Source organism: Trachurus trachurus (assembly GCF_905171665.1).
Source record: "Trachurus trachurus genome assembly, chromosome: 1".
NCBI lineage: Eukaryota > Metazoa > Chordata > Actinopteri > Carangiformes > Carangidae > Trachurus > Trachurus trachurus.
Window position 1 is genome coordinate 5752305 of NC_139891.1, and position 16550 is coordinate 5768854.

Consider the following 16550-nt stretch of genomic DNA (forward strand, 5'->3'; position numbering starts at 1 on the left):
AGCTTGCGTGACCTCATCTTCAACATTTACAAGGTTAACTTCAAGAATCCCTGGACACACTTCGATGAGGGATACTTCTGTATCTGTCCTAACCTGTTCGGGGTGTACAGAGCAGACATTAGCCACTTTCTGAAATTTGTGTAGGACTGTGGGAAATGGGTTGATGTTTCTTACCCTAATAGGGAACCTACCCTTCCTTAGAGTAACTAAAGTCCTTGCTACCTCAATGCCCTCTGCTCCCTCTAAGGGTTCTACCAATGCACACTGTCGTCTGTAGGGATGGGATGGCACTTTTGCCCACAACATCACTTCACTTTGTGCAGGGATCGTTATGTGAGAACGATAGGCCAATCGAGCAGTACCCTGCCAATTTTCTCTGGTCGAGGCAGCTTGGACACGTTGACAATCAACAAAAACCTCATTCCAACTTTTCTCTAAAGAAGTGTAGTTAGTTTGGTGTGAGTTTGGGTGTTGTCTATTAAAAAGTTCTTCCCAACAGTCGCCAATCACATTCATGCCTAAAATGGCCTTTTTGTCACCAATGAAGGAATCTTGAACTACAACTACACCGCGGGCTGGGACTTGGACTCCCCCAACCTGAAAGTCTGCAACAATGTAACCGGTGTAGGGAATGCTTAATCCGTTTGCTGCCCTGAGTTTGAGCCAGGACAGTGCTCCTCTCTGTTCTTTACCTTTAAAGAGTTTATCACATAAGCTCTCACTGAAGAGGGTAACTTGGGACCCCGTATCAACTAAACATTGTACGTCTACATCATCTACTTTAACAGTCACTTGTGGGCAGATTCCCGAGATTTTAACATCATGATTGGAAGGGTCAGCTTTGGGGGATCCGGATACCTGACCCACGGCGGCCGGAGAAGCTAAAAACCCCGAGAAGTAGGTCTAGATGAGCAATTGCGGATGAAATGCCCAGGTTCATTGCAGTAATTACAAATCGGACGCCCTTGGGAGTCCCATCTATATTTTGAAGGGCCAGCTACAGCTCTAGCTCTGTACCCATCCCGGTTAGGATTGGGTGTGTGTGTGTCAGAGTGTGGAAGTGGTGGTGTGTGTATGGTCGGTTTGACATTGTCTTTGAGTTCTGCCAAAATTGTCTTTGTCATCTCTGACATGTGTTCTTTTACCTCTTGGAGGATCTCGTTCCGCAGCTCTTGCTTCCAGTCCACTGTAGGGGATGAAGTGTGGGGTACCTGTTTGTGTACTGCTAAGCAGGTGGTCGGCAGCCATTGTTCGTCCCGTTCCTCCTCCAGTGCCATTGCCTCCATTTTTACTTCATCAAAGGAGAGTCTCGGCTTCTTCCTCACTTGACGGCGTAGCTCTTGTCGAATGGGGCCTTCTCTCAACCCCATGATAAACTGATCCCTCAACAGAATATCTCCTTCCCCAAGGCCGACATCTTCCCTCTGCCTCAGTCTGGAGAAAAGTTCTCTCAAACGTAGGGAGAATGATCTCAGGGTCTGTTGAGGTTCTTGCCTACAGTTAAAAAACTGTGTGCGGAGGGTGGAGACATGAGTGTTATCACCATACAACACAGTCAATACATCAAATATCTTCCTTGGTGTGTCTCTACATGCCCTCTCTAGAGTCAGAATTTCTCTTCTTGCTTCTCCATCTAACAAGCCCAGTATAAAATCTGCTTTCTGTGAGTCACTGATGGGCTGTAAATTTACCATAGTCTCCACTTGTTGTCTCCATTGTCCTAATTTAACTTCTGAGCCTTCACCATTAAACTTTTGTATCCAAGGGCCCCCCATAAAAAATGGCATCATCATATGAGGCCCTGCGGCCTGTGCTTCACCCTGCATGCTGGATGGGCCAGCTACTCAACCCAGAAGAGATCCTGCCAACAACGCCAAATTGTAACGGGTGTGAGTTGTAAGTTGTGAATAAAGAATAAGGATAAAAACTGAATAAATGTGGTCTCTTCTGGGGAGCCACTGGCCACAAACAAGCACGGGCTGTAGTTACAACGGAAGATATTTATTAAAACAGGGCTATATTAGAAGCAAGCTGAGACTACGATAAAAACACAATAAAAAGGAGTCCATGGAGTCTCTATGACGAGAGGGAGCAGGTGGTGGCAGAGCGCAGTCCAGTTACGATTCAACTCCAAGCTCGTGTCCTCTCCTCTTCAGGTGCGTGGGCCCAGTCCCGGCGTCACCTCCAACTATCATGTAGTACAGAGAATAACCAGTCAACACTCTGGGTAAAAACCGGAGAAACCCCTTTTGAAAATAATAAACTAAATCAACATGTAGCCATAATTAAATAAATCAAAGTCAAACCAAAACAATGGGCTACATGGAAAGTAAAGTCCAAAACAAACAATCATAAACAAAATCAAGGGGTTTCTCTGTCTTCCCGTCTGTAGGCTATAACAAGTGATGAGGGGAGTGGAATAAAAGCGGTACTTAGCTCGGAGGAGGGGCAAAGCTCACTTATACCCCTCCACGTTTCCCGCGTTGCGTCTCCCCTGTATCCTGCAGCCGACCAGCGTCGTCTGTGGCTCGCTCCGCCGCTGCGTTCTCTGTCGTCCGGCCGTAGGCTGGATCCCGCTCTCTTTCCGTCGTCCTGCTCCGTGAGTCGCGTCGCGCTCTTTGTCTGCTCCTGTCCCGTCTCGTCTCTCCCGTGTTCTTCCCGTCGCTCCCCTTTCACCTGTCCAGACCCCGCCTCCTCTGTTCCTCCGCCAACCGCACACCAGCAGTCTCCCGGACCTCTTCCGGGGCAGTCCTGACGCCAAAAGCCTGTGGAGACAAATCAACAAACAGCGCCCCCCACTGGTCCCACACATGGGTATAGTCACCCTGTGACAAACACATTTCAATGACAAACAAGTCTGTGTGAGAGAGTGTTTAGGCAGCCACAGTCAACACAGGTCGTCTATTCCTCAGTGAGAACAGCAGGTGAGATTTAATTGTCATTTACTATGTAAATGTGTAGTAAATTACTGGGGTGTAGCTACTATGTAGTACATTTTTTGCAAACTTCTGCTCCAAGGGCTAAATTGTTTCCAGTTGCTTGGCAACATTGTCAGGTGCTCTGTGACTGGCATATGATTGTAATCATCAGAATTTAATATGAATATAAGTGTGTTATCACATTGCAGATCACTGCAATTCTTTCAATGTAAAAATAATGATGCTTTAAGGACCACAGGGTCCAGACCGTTCATTTCCATCCTTTGTGATGAAAACTCATTACTTTTATTTACTAGTTTAGTTACATCTTTGTGGCACTGCGTAGGCCTACTATACTTTAAGCAATAACTGAGTCAGTAAATAGATGATTTATTGTGAAAATGCCTGTCTTAAATCACAAAATGTAAATAACAGTAAATGGAAATAAAATAAAATTCTTTATGACAGTCATTTCTGTCATAGAGTACTACAGGAATCAGTCTTAAACCAGGAATTTTGTTTGCATTGTAGCACTTGTCACAAAGTCTGCATGTTTATTTGGTCAGACCACTGAAGCAATTACTCTAAAATCATTCATCCCAGTTCAGATTTTTCAAACCTGACCAAAACTGAACCAGTAGCTACATTGTATCAGCAATCTTATTTATTCTTTGTCACACAACTTTTTTGCAGTAATATGAAATCCTTTTTGCAAGTTGTTGAGGGAACCAGGGTGGTGCTAACTTCCGGGCTGGCCCACAAAAATGTGTCATCCCTGCAGCACTCTGGGCTTCAGCTCATTTTGCAGCTGCAGTAGTTACACCAGGGCTCAGATAGCTGAGACACTCAGGGTGCAGGTACAGCAACTCTTTCTGTTATAGAAATGGAAGCGATAGAAAAATATACACAGACATTTCATCTCCCTGAGACCAAAAACATTCAAAAGGAAGACAGGATGTGGACAAGAGGTCAGTGAAGTCAAGGCGGCTTCACGTGGGAACTCAGCGTCAGGGCTCGGTCTCTGGTTCTTCCCTCTACGTCTCCATATGAGTCAGTTCCTGGTCTCTCTCTGAGCTAAGCTCCTTCCTCTGACTGCCTCCACTGCTGTCACTGCATATCAGCATTGTGTTAATGCTTAACATCTCTCTTCACCTATCCTGACTCTGCTCGCCCACTCAGGAGGCAGGAAAATAAAGAAATAAATAAAGGGACAGAATGAAACAAGGAATGAAGGCAGGGGACAGAGAGGCTGCAGACACAATGTCAGAGGTGCCAACCATGACAAGACAAGATAAGATAAGATAAGATAAGATAAGATAAGATAAGATAAGATAAGAAAGAACCTTTTTATTTTCTTGATAACATTTTCCACAAAATCCTCACTCTGTTTGCGATGTTGTATTTGTGTGTGAAAATCTCCACTTCTGAAAAGCAGGTACAGCTTGTGCAGGTATATTGATGTGAGAGAGAAGATTTAATTAACTTTTATTCTGCACCAAAATCTCACTGACGGCAGACAGGGTGAGCACATCACAAAACGTTCTGGGGAAATTGGACGGGGGGAGAAGCGGTTTTCACAAAAATCCCACCACTGAATTGCACCTTTTAAGCTCTGGATCGGGCTCTTGCAGAATTCACAGAGAAGCAGACAGACAGCACCAGCCACTGATTGCATAATTAGCTGCCGCCTTTTGTAAACCAGAAGCTAATTACGCACAGATTGTGACCGCAAATAGAATAAATGCTTCATGGTGCAGAGTCGTTGCACATCAATCAACACATCTGTCCATCAGTCAGCATGACACACTCATCAAAGTTAGTGCACTGCCTCATTGTTTCAGTATGCTTTATTGGCTGGGTGGGATTATTGACTGATGAAATATAGGTCTAGCTATTCCTCCTCCAGCTTGGCACCCTGAAGCTCTGCCTTAGGAGACAGTAGTTTATACACTTTGTGTAGATATATACACCTGAAAGAACTTCTCACATAGTGGAGCGGAGTGCTGTGTATTTTTATATTCTGCAATTTATATTCTGAGTCTATAACTGCTGCATAAAAAAATATACTGGCCCAGAATCCAAATCAAGCTACAGTTTGTATTTAAAAAGATAATAATGACAACTACCGAACACATAATATGCTATAACAATATCATGACCCAATAAATACCAATAATTTAAACAATTAAAGGTACCCTGCGGAGTTTTCTAGAAAACAAACAAAAGTTACATTCAGTTTTTTTTTCTGAAGCAAAAGTGGATTGTGTGTATATTTTTTTATACTGTGTATTATGTTAATAGTCTCTTTCCCTGCTGTTTGCTGATACAAACAGGATTATTTTCATTAGTGGCCTGTGATCACTCATGAAAATAATACCTAATGATCCTCAAAGTGGTCAACAACTCCACAGGGAACCTTTGAAACAGCCATGAACCCAAAAAGATTATAGCAACAATCTGAAGCTTTTAAAGGGACTACGAGGAGTTTTGGAAAGCAAAGTGTTTTCACACTACATTTCCCATGAGCCTCCACGTGCACTGTGAAATTCCTGGACCGGCACAAGACGGACGAAAGCGAAAACATTTGCCAAGAATGTTTTCATTCATCAGGAATAAAAGATGGGGGTTCGAAGACGATCAGATAGCGTCGTAGTTCCGACCATAAACAGCGATCCGGCAGTGTTATTCCCATGACCCGCCGGGCAGCGTCCGGGAAACCGAAACTAGGAAATGCTGGGCGAGTCGACCACTAAATAATAATAACGAAATAACAATAAAGACAATATCATATATTTATCGAAAATGGACCCTTTAACAAGTGTGGGTAATGAAGATTCATCCACATTAATATGAGACTCTTTTATAACTAAAAGCAAACTCCTCAGGGTCTCTTTAAAGCCCCATGTTTAACTTATTTGGTTTTTTATTAGCAAAAATCAAATATGTCTTTCATAAATACGTATTTCACTGAAGTTGAATCACACCCGCATACAAATGAAAGCTTTTTCGTACCTTAGAATGAGTTGTTACAAGTCATTACAAATACATAAGTGGGCGATGCACCGAACCGAGGCGGCCATGTTGCATCGCCATTTTTTACATTGAGTGGCAGCGTGACCGTAGGTAACCACGGAAACTCAGCGGAGCTGTCGGCTCGGGGAGAAAGTTTTCCAGATAGCGCCTGCACACTGTCACCACTGTGTAGTGTGAGGAAGGACGGAGGCTCTAGTGTTGCATTCAGGTGCAGTCAGGCAGACGGCCGTCGGCAAACCAACCAATGTCATTTTACTAGACGAGAGAAAGACGGTAAAACGTGGGTCAGGTAAACAATACGACATCACCATGACAACATATTGTCACGCCTGTATTGTTTTGCCTCGTGCTGGTGGACCACTTGTTTACATAGACGCTTGTTTATCCTGTTACATGCAGCGTCTGTTGTCTGTCTGACATCTGCCCGATTTCACGTGAATGCAACATCAAGAATATGTTCTGATATGCAACCGCACCGCTAGATGGGGGGAATTCACATACCTTTAACCACTGGAACCAGAAATTAAACTAACCTGCACAAAACAAACGGTTCCCATCAATACTGTAAGTGTGACAGTACAAATTATTACCTTGAACAATAGATTAAAATAATTTGCTGACTTTGGATAACATCTTCCTGCCCGTTTGACTATGCAACCCTGTTGCAGTGCTGGTCACATTATCAAAAAGTACAATTACCTCACCAGTGAAATGTGTTTAAGTGGCAGCAGCACTGAATGACTTTCTAACACGACCCAGTATCAGCGGCGGTGCGTCCGCACAATGAAGTGCGCTCAGTTTGTTTAATAAGTCCTCCATCCCAGTCAAGATATGTGCAGAGTGGTAATGAGAGATGTGTTATCTCTCTTGGCCATTAGCCTTACTGTGTGAAGTCATTAGAGGATGTAATTAACTCCTATTGTACTAGAGATGGGTCGTTAGCAAACGAGTCTAAGACGCATGTGGCACCGAAGTGATTTTCCAGCTTATGACGGTGACCTACATGGGGTGAGGGGGTGAACACGCCTCCCTGGGAGACAGCGAGACGACGGTGATGCTGGTGTTTACAGCCAAGTGTTTGCCAGAGAGAAGTTAGACTTTTATGATCACCCGCAGAATGCAGATGGAGCACATTGTTTCCTCACTTCTGATGCAGACGCAGCATTTTGAAGACATTTATCACTTGACAAAAATGTTTGCACCAACTGCTTTTGTGAGTCACAAATATGGAAAACAGTTCAACGCCTGTCCACAGCTCCTTTGTGTGAGCATTTATTCAGATCAGGTGCGTCTATAGGAAGCTCCTCATTTCTCTCTGTCTCCAGGGAGCCTGCAGTGAGTGCCCTGAACGATAGTTTTTTTGTTTTTTTTTTCCTTTGCACTGTTCCTGCACTAGCTAATCTGTACTGGTTCACATTTTACCCCAGTTCACCCCTTTTCAACACAATAAACACAGATCTGGGAAAGTTGAGATCTATTTGTTTGTTTCCATTGGATCTAGATGATAAATCATTGATAGTCCCATTGAAATCCTCCTGCTGCATCAATGTAATAAAACCCCGAGCATCCTGGCAGATGAGCTGAGCTGAGTATTTGTACAACAAGCCACTCCATGTCAAACAGCTCCCTGAAGCCACACTGGATAAGAGACGTGGTCAGAAGGCGAGTCAGTCAGCTGTCACCAGCTGCTTTTGCCCCGAATGCTCTTTCTTTCATTTATGCCCAAAAATCTCTGATTCTTTGTCATAGACTGAGCAACAGGCAAATGCAGTAATAACAAAATAACCCATAGTTATATTACAATATATATATATATATATATATATATATATATATATATATATATATATATATATATATATATATATATATATATATATATATATATATATATATATATATATATATATAAAGTGCTAATGTCACTTTTATTGGCTATATTGTGCTCATCTAGTTCATAAGACACCCGGCAGCATATCTTACAAGACATCTGACAGGGCGTGACACCCAAGCAGTCAGATAAACATTGATGTTTTACAATCCTTACATCAGACTAAACTATGTACATGTAAGTGACTGAGTGACTATCCCAAAATCAGAATCAGAATCAGATGTATTTGCCAAGTATGTAAAGACATGCAAGGAATTTGACAGTGACAGTGTAAAAGAAGAGAATAATATTTACATTTACATTAAAAGTTACATTGACTTCCTTGGGACAAGTTTTCATCCAAAGTGACAAAGAGACATTACTAAAGCTCCAATGCAGTGGGGAACAATATTGCAAAGTGTTCTTTATTAAAGGGACATTGTGTAACTTCTCCTGTTATCTATTCATGAAAATCGATTATTTCATTCAAAAGTCTGTTTTTCATTAATCAGTAATCCGTAAGTTCCGGTGAGCTCTGAATGAGCCGTTCATATCACTCATATCTACATGGAGCGGGTAAGCTCGGTGCTGCTGCCATGTGGTGTCGCCATGTTTTTACGTTCAGTGGCAGCGTGACGGTAGGAAACCACGGAAACTCAGCGGAGACACCGGAGCTGTCGGCTCAGGTCGAGGTGGCGTCTGTGAAAAGTCACCGCGGTAACGCAGTGAGGAGGAATGTTACACTGATGCTGCATTCACCTGCAGTCGGGCAGACGGCCGTCGGTGACAAACCAGATGTCATTTTAGTCACAGAAGTCGAGAGGAAGCCGGTAAAACGTGGGTCAGGTAAACAATACCACATCGCCATGACAACATATTGTCACGGGTATTGTTTTGCCTCATGCTGACGGACCACTTGTTTACATAGAGGCTTGTTTATGCCGTTACGTGCAGCGGCTGTCGTCCGTCTGCCCAATTTCACATGAATGCAGCATGAAAAATACGACTGAGTTGCTTGCGATATACAACCGCAACGCTAGATGGGAGGAATTCCTACACAATGTCCCTTTAAGAGCAACAAGATCAAGTAAAGATGTGCACTGAAATTACACAGTGTTTTCTAGTTCATTCTTACAGCTTTCCCATTATTGTGTCATTTTGGGCCAAGGTGTACAAAAACCCACCTGCTCAACAGTAAATATTAGAATAGCTGATTGAGAACAGTGGAGCATTAGCTAATCAGATATTTCTATTCTTGTCAGGAATCAGTACAGAGCAAATGCAAAATAGGCTACTCATCTTCCCTTTACCAGGTGGCCAGAATAACGTATGTCCTTCAACTGCTGGATGTGTAAATAAATGCTTGCTAATAAGCTCAACATGTTAATTAATGATATGTCAGTTTTGTGTTCACTTGTTTCCACTTTTATTGCACAGTCACTGCTGTTCTAGCAAAATAAACCATCAGCACACCGTTGAGAACAGGCGGGTTCTTTGCTAATAAAGGGCTTCATTGTTGTGATTTTGCCGTGTTACCCAGGTCCCAGAATCATTCTTTAATACAGCATGTACACTGTAAAATGTAATTTTGATCCTTACTTACAGTGCACAGAGTGATCGTAACTGATGTTTGCTTAATTTGTTGACTCTTCCAGCTTACACTTAGTTAATACAACTTCTGGTGAGGAAAGTAATTCAACTCATCAGTAACCTTTATTGAAAGGTTTGAGTGAGGATTAATGTGCCTTTAAAGCTGGTTGCCACCATGGGTCTATGGCTGCCACCCACCAAAAAACCAGAAAAAAATAAGTAGAAGTAGAAAAAGAGGATCCAACCTCAGGACAAACTCAACAGAAACAGTTTTACTCAGCAGCATTTGGCAAGTGCACATTAGTGCACTTTCTACATGAGACATGGTGCAATATTGGATACCCTTTAATGTTCTTAATTATGTTTTTAATACATTTACATGTGTGCGTGTGAATGTGAGCATAGTATGTGAATGTGAGTGTTGTACATTTTGTTTTGTACTGCACAATGACAATGAAGCCTTTGAATTTGAAATTGAATGTGATTTTTGAATTAAATTTAACTGGCTGACATGAGCTGTCTAAACGCAGTTCTTTTCAGCCTAAACAACTACAAGTAAATATTTTACTTTGAGGCAATCAATTTCCTAAGTTTTTTTTAAAGTAAAGACAATAAATTACATTTTTCAGTGTAGAGTGTGATTAAATCATGCGTTATACAGCCACATTTTTCACATATGTCACATTTGTGCAAAATATGATTCTTTTTTTTTTATATATATATGTATATCTTTTGAAACTTATCGTGGCCATGAATCACTCCAGGAGCATTTTTACATTCATGTTTGATTCTTTGCTTATTATTACTATAGTAAAATGACTGAACATTAATGATTTTCTTCAGCTGAGATTTTATTTGCAGGTGCTTTCACAGGTTCTGTGCTTTAGCTGTGCAAATTACTCGTATCCATGGCAGCAGAGGGAAATGTTTTATTTGTTCGAACCTGCCCTTGAACTCAGAGTAAAAACAGTGAACTATGGAGGAGTGTGTTTGTGTACTGTAGACACAAGCATTCAAAAGTTAATGTGGTGTTTGCATCTGTTTTAACTGTTTTTAATCCTCTAAGTAGCAAATATTTCCTTTTTTTCCCTAGTAGCCTAAGATTTGAAGTGATCACATCCATGTTTCATTATAATTTGTACTCGGGGCATTTTTTGGCCATAAAGCCTCACATGTGGCTCCACATGCCTGTTGGCTATTCCCATAAAAGTCTTCATCTTCCACAGATGGACAGTAAATTCCACCAGGCTAACAGCTCCCGTGTCAAAGTGTCACAACATGTGACTTCAGCTGCATGTATTTGCATGTAGAATGTGTGTGCTGCAGCAGTTCATCTTGTGTTCATCGGTTTCCTGGTTGATCGACCGGTCATCTGGGTAGATTACATGCCTGGTCTCTGCTCTGATAGATTATTGTGACCATGGAGCCTGAGTATGGTTATCTCCAGCCCTGGTTCTTACTGGTGTCTCGTTGCTCTAACAGCCAACAGATTTGGCGTGGTGTTTATAGATTTACCCTCGCAGCGGCTGGGTATGCAGATGGGGTGGATTGACCTGCTGTGACCTTGGAAGAGCGCCCTGGCGGAGGACGACGGCGACCTCGGGATGGGCAGGATGTGCTGCAATGCAGCAGAGCAGATCAGTGGCGCTGCATGGTCTCACCCACTCACACACAAGCTGCAGCCACCAGCACACTTCATTCACACACACACACACACACACACACACACCTACTGTACCTTAATATCACGAAAGAGAAAAAACTGCACAGATGCTCACAAATAAATACATACAAAAGCTCTCTCTCTCTCCCTCTCTGTCTTGGATAAGCAGGCAGGGGTGTGTCTTCACCAACCTGCCACTGTCTGGCTGGCTCCGATACACTCACCACCCACATGACTCTGCATATTGAACAGCATGCACATATGCACACAATCCCATTTACATACACACTCCTTCACAGTGCACACATGTACACACCTTTGTGGGTTGCTTGTATACACAGATACACATGTAGATTACAGAGATGTCCAAGTAAGACATGACATATCAGAGGTGTGTTTACTGTATATTAAATTGTAACAGGATTGCAAGAAAAATCTTTGAGTGGGACACTCTGACTAATGGGGCATGGGATAGGGACATATATGACATCTTGCTTAGAGCTGGATATGAAGACCATTATTATAACAAAGAGAAAGTGGAGATTAACGTATTAAAAGAAATTATTTTTCAACAAAGTACAAATAGATGGGCATTAGATATTTGGGGTAAACCAAAGCTGCGTACTTACTGAAAACTATGTTTTGTATAATTTGTCTAAAAAGAAAAGATCCCTGTGAGCTCAATTGAGAGCTGGTATTCTTGGTCTTCATATTGAGACAGGCAGATATGTTGGCACAGCAGAAGACGATAGAATTTGTAATTTATGTAACATCCAAGAGGTGGAGAATGAAATTCATTTTGTGTTCTATTGTCCTTTCTATGACTCTATAAGACACAAATTGTTTAGTAAGGTAGATCCAAATAATGAATTTGTGTGGTTAGACGATGCTGAGAAGCTAAAACATCTTTTTCAGTTGAATATATTTGCATTTTCTTTATTTCTTGAAAAGGCTTGGGCAATGAGACTTTACTTGAGTAAAGTGATCTTAAATTGTTTATTTGCATCACACCTGTGTGGCAGGTAACACCAACAGGAAGGACTGTCTAATCTTTGTTTTTGTCATTAAATGTGTCTTGTAATCCCATATGGGATGGGCAACAGTGGTGGCATGACACGAAAAAAAAAATCATTCATATAGATATAGATACACATTGCCTTACACTGTATTTATATAGCAAAATACCCACTATTGTGCACACTAAAAATAATGAAACTTTTTTCCTCTGAGTCCTTCTCTCTTGTACAAACAGCAAAAATAAGGACTTTCCTTTTTCTCTACATCTACACACAGTAGCACCCCTGTGTATTCATATACATAGAAAGTCTATACAGAGTTTCTAATGCTTTTTTCTTCACTGCATCAACACTTCCTGCACTACAGATAAGGTGATCACTCATTTCCATCAGCCACTAAAGATCCCCCAGACGCCTCCCCAGCAGGGCATCCCATAGGAGGACAATGTGCAGCTGCAGTGCTAAGACATTGAATTGAAACACCAGCACAGCACAGATCCTCATTAAAGAGATTTTCTCAGGCACATAAGTAAACCCTGATCACTCCGAGCGATCAGATCAGACCTCATCAGCCTCAGTTTGTTTTCATTTTCACACGATAATACTTGAACCCAGTGGACAGAGCAATACACAGTGCACACACTCATACCCACACCCCCCAACACACAGACGTGCATGGGCTTTTGTGACCTTGTACTACAGTATACTGTATGGTTCATTTCAAGGTGAACAAGACTGCCCCTCTAGTTAAAGTGTGAGCTTATGCCTCAGAGCAACAGAGCTCCATTATTGTCTAAAAACCATTTAAATGCATTAAATCCATAAATTAATGACACTGGATGACATGTCCCTTCACTACAGTAGACATGGGCACTGCAGTTGGAGTCTGGAGTCAATCCCGCAAATATCATCCTGCTGCCAGTTCAGTAGCAAATGTTTATTAATGCACAGCTGTTGATAGTCCCCAACAATCACATTCTTTATTCCTGATAGAGAAATTGTTGAAAAACCTACAGTACCCAACTGTTTCAGTAAATTCTTTCTTATCTTTTTTTTAAAGGAACAATAACTTGACTTAAAGGGATAGTTCACCCAAAATTCAAATTTCACTCATTATCTACTCACCCTCATGTCAACTAAGTCCTCTGTGCCTTCTCTGAGTTACGGGGGGGTCCGTGCAGCAGTATTTGTCCATATAATGGTTGTCAATGGATACCAACTTTGTTGTATTTGGATGTTTTTTGGTGTGTCTTCTTGGACGAAGAAAGTTGGTATCCATTGACAACCATTATATGGACAAGTACTGCTACACGGACCCCCCCGTAACTCAGAGAAGGCACAGAGGACTCTGAAAATTCTGACAGCTCTTAGTCAACATGAGGGTGAGTTGATAATGAATGAAATTTGATTTTTGGGTGAACTATCCCTTTAAGATATTTGCATCTTAACCTGGAACAAATTTGTTTTTGTCTGATACTATAATAGGCCGACTATTGTTTTGTTGGTCATGGTCTTCTTATGGGATCTGTTAACAATAACAAAAATACAGAATATCGTCATCTATATCCTTTGACCTAATCTAAACACACACACACACACACACACACACAATGGTGAGCAACATCCTAAGTAGCAGATGTTGAAGCACAGCTGGATTGAGTCATTGAGTTGGTCAGGATGTGAGAGAAGGTGATGGGTGTGCAGAGGAAGGAAACTCATGCCTTTTAGTTTCAGTGATTTAACAGGAAATTCTTTCCAGTTTGATCCCATTGTCACAGAGCTGACAGGATGGGACGGGGGAACATGTGAGGTTGTCACATCTAACATGTGGCAACCAGCATGTGTTTCGCCCAGAGCTCGAACGCCATATTTCCAAGATTTCTATTCCTCCGGATCACACTTATGGTTTATTTTCTCTTTTATCACAAGGATCCAAACTGCTGACGAACAACCTTTTCTCTGATGCTCTTTGTTTTTTTTCTAACTGCTGATGTGCATGACTTATTGATTTTTTCCTTACCTTAAAATTAGCTTCACAACATATCCAATGTGACCTCTGACTGCAGGGTCAAAGGTCACCACACATACACCTCCAAGTCGTTTCAGCACATGGAAATAAAACCTGAACAACTGATGCACTTTTACATAAAGAAGTCTGTTTATTATTTGATATATATATATCATATGCATCTTCGTATAATAGTTCTAATACCAGTAAGTCAAAAATAATAATCATATTATATTTATATATATAGATATATAGAAAACTAATCCAATAATCTACTTTTTACTTGAACTTTACTTCCTTGTAAAAAACAACATGGAGAAACGTATAATCTTCTCCCCAGCTTCAATATAGGCGCTTTATGGGAGCAAAGAAGATAATACAAAAAAGAAAAATTACACCTGAACATTGCATCTTATGGAACTAGAACGTCTGTCAGCAGCTAGTAATGTCGACCATCTTGGTTTAAGACACAGGAAAAGTTTGTTTGTTTTTTTTCTTTGCTAGAACATCTTTGACAAATGTTTTGTTTTATCTTTAAGTTCAGTTGAAATGGCTGAAAATGTTCAGAAATTTTTACGAAGGGAGAGGAGACGATGGGCGATCATGTGATTGGCTGGATCTGGAGACCGAGAGACAGAACATTAGATTACACCAGTCTCATTATACACTTTGGATGATGAATGTCTGAGGATGAAGGAGGAGGAGGAGGGAGAGAGCAGGAGAAAATGGGACAACAGTGGGGCTACAGGAGGGAAGTGGAAGAGAGAAAGAGGAAAAGAGTGTAGGAAAATAGTTAAAGTAGAGAACAGCAGGGTATAGAAAGTTTCATTTATGTGCTTCTCCACCAATGATCTACATTTGTAAACAGGGGGTAGCAGCACCCACAGTGCAGAGTCCTCTCCATCTCCTCTCACCAATCCCCAGCCAGCGCCCCCCCCCCCCCCCCCCCCCCCCCACCCCTCCCGCCCCACACTCTTCTCTCCGGGAGGTAGCCATGTCACAGTTGGCAAGGAGAGATATCCACTCTAATCCTTATAGCTGTGGCAGTCTTCCAGTTGTACCAGCCGTAGTAATAGCATTCTCACAAGAAACTCCCCTCCCCTTAAACTCTCGATATGTAGAAATGAAAAAAAACAAAACAAATGGAGGCAGGCTGTTTCAGGGCTGTGGACATGGACGAGGCCACGGGCGTCAGACCATGTGGAGCCGTGGACAGCGGCGTCCGGGGGCCCTCGTGTCTTCTCAATGCCAGAGACGCAGGAGGGCGGTACCACTGCGACCCCTCCTCGGTCCGAGGAGCCTAACTGGTCCAGCTGTGGTCAAGAGGAGGCGTCGAAGCTGTACAGGGAAACAAAAAGAACAAGAGGAGATCTTATTAGTGCTGCGTGACTTCTGTGGTGCATTATTGACAGTGTAGAGTCTTTTTTGTCTGTGCTTGGATTAACACAGATGTATTATTTCATTATATGTAATAGTGGCATTCAATTAACCTGTTCTGAAAGCATTAAAGGTCCAGTGTGTAAAATGAGGGGAAAACCGTAAGGCTGCCCCCAAATTGTCGACCAAGCACTGGTCGACCAAAAATTCATTAGCCGACCAGAATGTCATTGGTCAATTGGTCATAGGAAAAATAAATAAATATTTGGAGCCCTGTCTTGTCAAAATTATGTCAAAATCAGTATGACTTAACTGTATATGAAAGGCTATAGGGCTTTTGATTTGAAGGGCCAGATACAGGAAGTTGTGACACTCACTCGCTGTCAGTTTTTCGATTAGTCGATTTGTCATAAATGATGACTACTGGTCGACCAAGAAAATCTTTGGTCGGGGGCAGCCCTAGAAAACAGTGACATCTAGCATTCCAATTCTATTATTTATCTATTAAATAATTCTATTGTTTATTTAAGAACGTGAAACTCTTGAAACGTGCTCTCTGGTTGGCTAGATTTTCCATTTCGTACAAACATGGCGGCGCAAGATGGCGGCACTCTCTAAGCAAGACCCTTGCTAAAAGAAGAACTATGCAGGCTATGAAAACCAAACAGATTTTATTTTATAGCGATTATACACTTGTACAAATATATTCATTGGTATATTCAGATTTTACCAATAAACCTTGACAAATATTACACACTGGACCTTTAGGTCAGGACAACACCTCACATTGAATTAGAGATCTAGCTCCAGTGGGATAAAATCAAGAAGTTTTGTATAAACTCTGTGCTCACAAAATGGTTAAAATTCTGCATGGAGGCATTATCCAACTTCATTGTGTTTAATATTCAAACATTTGAAGCACAAACAGATACAAATCCACACTTATTCTCTTTTTACAGCTGACGTTCAACTCCGTGTCACTATCATGACAGAAAGATCACAGGTGTTGTATTTCTTATTATGACATGTAAATATGTCTTCTGTGAAAAAGGCCCATTCACCTTCCCCAGATAAG